The sequence below is a fragment of the Triplophysa dalaica genome, chromosome 5 (assembly GCF_015846415.1).
Source record: "Triplophysa dalaica isolate WHDGS20190420 chromosome 5, ASM1584641v1, whole genome shotgun sequence".
Taxonomy (NCBI): Eukaryota; Metazoa; Chordata; class Actinopteri; order Cypriniformes; family Nemacheilidae; genus Triplophysa; species Triplophysa dalaica.
In genome coordinates, this window is record NC_079546.1 from 1,482,742 (window position 1) to 1,487,108 (window position 4,367).

Below are 4,367 nucleotides of genomic sequence, written 5' to 3' on the forward strand. Positions count from 1 at the left end.
ATTACCACATTAACTTCTTGCGAATTAAAAGTTCAGGGGTGATGGTCATGACATCACATTTCCCCTTGTTCCACAAGAGGACCAGAAGCATTGATAAAACTGATTCACTTCGGCATAAAATGACATTTGCTGGTTTTAATGTACTATAATTGTATCATTATCCACCTGCAGGATTACCACAGCTTTTCTTACTCCACTTCAGATAAATAAAGGTCCTGGATGGCAGTACAGCTGTCAGAACCACAGGCGTCTCTGAATGTTGTTTGAGCAGGAAATGACAGCTGTAGTACGCTACAGAGCTCAATCTGTCTTCAGCTCCTCATGAAGTGTGCACTGCCTTTCACACCTCACACACTACAGGAGACCACTGCACTCATCACGCCTGGACCGCAAATGTGTAGCGGGATGTGATGCCTTCACATAGATTTGATTTGCTCAACCTGGCTGTACCCAAGAGACCGACATCCCCAGAGGCTTTGAAAACTTCCTGTGGGAACACTTCTCAAAGAAACATTTAGTATGTTTTAGAAAGTAAAATAATATAATTAGCACTAATAAAAACATCCAAACAATGATTTTTATACTTCATAGATGACAAGTTTGTGTTAACTTTCCTTGACGTGTTGATGCTCTCAGTGGGATGCAATGCATGTTTTTTTAATTAACAAAAATCACCTTCAGTTTTAGTAATTATAACCAACAATAAACAAGCTAACTACACTACACATCAAGAGAGAGAGAGATTACAATGTGCACGGGAACAACGTAACAATTCAAAGCAGTAAACACAACTTGAAAAAAGTGTTTTTGCCAGCGTCTCCTGCGGTGCGGAGAACTCCAGAACCTGTGGAAGACTCGACTGGCACGACACCAAAAAGGAAGAAACGCCTTCAGTGCGTCTGCTAAGAGCTTCGGCAGGGTTTTATTAAGGAGATGGGACAGCATTCATTTTTAAAACCTCCTCAATAAAATATCACACAGTCGTTACATATTCCTCTGGATTATAATGATATGAATATTTCAATTGAAATGCATTGGCGAGGTCTCGTCTTCAGAACGCCATCACATCTCATTTTCTCCTTAAGCTGCCCGTCATGTTTATGCATCTCCACATGCATGATACATAGCTCTCTTTCATAAACCTTCTTAATGCAACCCGGGTAATTCGCCTGACTTTAATGACTTTTCTTTGCCTCGAAAAAAAAAAAAAGAAGAATGTACGACGCGATGCTCTTTCATGCACAACAGAGCGTTATATGAAACTTCTCTTTGTTGCACTCGAATTAAAATAAGGATCTCGAAATGAAATCACTATTAGCGTTAATTCAGATAGAGCGAGATAGTGTATGATTACAGTGTGTACAAGAAGAAATGGTGACGGCTCACAATAGAGGCAGTTCTGAACTGATTAATAAAGATCTGTTATGGTAAGATAAGGTGGGTTCTGAAGCACATGAAGTAGCCGGCGTGCGCTCTGTGCATATCATTACGTGTTCCTCGGAAGCTTGAATTTCCGTGAAACGGTGACAGACCCCAGCGATTTTATCTCTGGAACCAAAGTCCTATGATCTCTCGACTTCCTTGACAAGATGTTGTCATTTTATTTTTTGATGCCTTCAAAGACGCAAGGAGACGGAGGTTCGTCTGACATACGGTAGATGACTCAGTTTAACTCAGCCAATGTTTAATTGAAGCGTGCACGGAAAGAGGAATCAATCCGTTTCCTCTCTGCTTTAAATGCGCGGCAGAAGAGAAGAACTCTTGTTAATAATTTCCTTCTTTTCAGAGTAAGAGGAGCGCAAGAACTTGTGAGAATTTCGTTAGGATGGATTTTAACTGAAGGACACGGGAGGAAAGAGCAACCACCTGCCGCGAATGATCACATCTGATGCATCTGTAGATATAAAGGACGTTGTTAGAAAGGCCCAGAAATAGTATCTGTATTAGACGCAGGGGAACATGAGACACAAATAGAAATATCGTGTAAGGCCTTGAGAATTTGTGCGCAAGATAAATTGAATTTATCTGTAAATAATATTATATATTAGTCAGAACTTAAAACTTAAAGGGATAGTTTACCCAAAAATTCTTGCATTATTTATTCACAACAGAAGATATCTTGTGAAAGGTCTCGGTGGTTTTGTGTGCACAAAAAGAACTCAATGGGGGCCCGTGCCGTTTCGTTACCAAAATATCTTCTTTTGTGATGAGCACAAGAAAGTCGCACAGGTTCAGAATGACATGACGCTAGCAAATATTTTTTTAAAATGATAATTTTGGGATGAACTATCCCTTTAAAGCTGTGTGTATTTCATGCAACACTTGTATCAACAAACGCAAGTAAAGAACTTTGCACATTTTGTGAAGACAGACTGAACCGGACTAAGAATTTACACATTTTCTTTGCTATATGCTTAAAAGGGTGCTTGCTAGGTTAACGTACCAGACTGTGTATAAAAAGACAGCGTCCCCAAATCTCTGTGACATTCAGGTACACTACATTCCCTAGTATGACCCTATTAAGAAAACATGACAAATAACAAGACCTTAACGGGACAAATACTGTATTTTAACATCTAAAAGAAGAAAACCACTCGCCTCACATTAAAAAGTAACTCTCACGCATGTGTGAGCAAACACATCAGTATCATAAAAAACCTGTTTGTATGGAGTCGATTTCAGTCCTCTTGACCTGGCGACTCCATGGCCCGACCCGCCTCTGAGGGTGACGGGCGATGGCGCTGCAGCGTTCACTTTGATGTGGGGGGTGGTGTAGGTGGGTAAATGGCGAGAACGTGGCGTCCTCAGATAAAACGCAGACAGTTGCCGGCACTTGGCATTTCCAGTGCTGACAGGCTGGCTTGTTTGTTCACTCTAACGAGCACTCGGACTCCATTAATGAGCGGACTGAATCCATTATCATCATCATTTCAAAAGGCAGCCCTGTACTAAACAGCTCCCCACATTAGCTGCCATTGCCCTTGTTGTTTCATTTGATCCACGGTGGCAGCGGGGACTCGGCCTTCTCCATCCTGTACATGCGCACACACACAGACACAAACACAGGGCATCTTTAATTTCCCCTTGCGATGGCTGCGAATTTATGAAGAGAGAATTACAGCAAACACATAGTGTGGACTTTACAAATGCAGAGACCCTTACAGGAGTTCAAATGTGAGCTAACACTAATGATTTGGAAAGTAGGGATGCACAGAGTCATGGGTGCTTTGGAAAACCACTTAACTAGTCAGATTTCAAGGATTCAGTCATCTTTTATGTGATCATGTGATGGCGATTCACGTAGATTTGATCTAATGAAAGTGGACGAAGACCTCTCTGCTGACAAAAGCCTCCTGTATTTCAACAGAGAATAAAAGTCATACCTGTTTGAAACAACATGAGGATTTTTCATGGCAATAAAAATAAGGTTGTATATGTTAACATTAGTTAATGCATTAGCTAACATGAATAAATGAACAACACTTCCACAGCATTTGGTACTCTTCGTAATCATGATATAACATGAACAAGTGTATTGGAATTTACAAACATTATCAAAGATAATTAAATTATACAAAGCTAGCTCAATGATAGTTTATGATAGATATACTTTTAAAATGGTACCGCTCCCTAAACGGTGATGCTTTTAAAAAGAGGCCCAAAACAGCGGAGGGTGACATTAAAGAACAAAAGTTCAATTAAAAAATATTTATTCAATATTAATAAAAATACAATCAAATTCACACTTAAAGTTTCAAGTGATTGTGAAATGAGCATGGACGCTAACAGTGTTTACCTTGTTTATCCTCCAGCTACTAAATCCTCACCATATAGTTGAATTAAATATGGGCGGAAAATGCGTTGAATATATCAACAGTCCAATTACAGAGGGCCTTCTAGGCTACATTATATCTGCATTATTTTAAAAACAGACAGTGTGTATATAATGAATAGTATAATTCTATCCCCCAAACATGCAGTCAGAGTAAAAAGCTTGACAGACTGATGTCTGGAGATCAGACTGACAGGTGCTATAAGGTTTCAGCGCTTTCACTTCTGTGTCTCGCTTGTCTGTCTTGTCAAATACGTTACTGTGTTAAGAACGAGCTCCACGGCACGCAGCACACGCTTCACTGATTTTAAACGTGCGCAACAGTTTTATTATAATCGCTTGCATTATAGAATCGCCATGTGCGTTTTGAATTAACGTTAGATTCACTTTAAAACTTGTCTTATGCGGCGCTTGAAGTTAAAGACTGCGGCAGGTTACGAATGCTGAACTGATTTCATGATGAATCCAAGGGTCATTCGCGTTCCCATGTGTTAGATTTGTATTATCTGAGCTTTCCGACTTTCGTTTGCGTAAA

At 39.9% G+C, this 4,367-nt stretch overlaps 1 long non-coding RNA gene across 1 annotated transcript; it reads right to left on the reverse strand.

Moving 5' to 3' along the window:
- Nucleotides 1–2,383: 2,383 nt before the first annotated feature.
- On the reverse strand, nucleotides 2,384–3,354 carry LOC130421494 (uncharacterized). The gene is made up of 3 exons (XR_008906821.1): nucleotides 3,245–3,354; nucleotides 2,659–3,032; nucleotides 2,384–2,516 (listed from the first exon to the last, which is right to left on the reverse strand). It is a non-coding gene; the product is annotated as an uncharacterized LOC130421494 (long non-coding RNA).
- Between the last annotated feature and the right edge of the window lie 1,013 nt (nucleotides 3,355–4,367).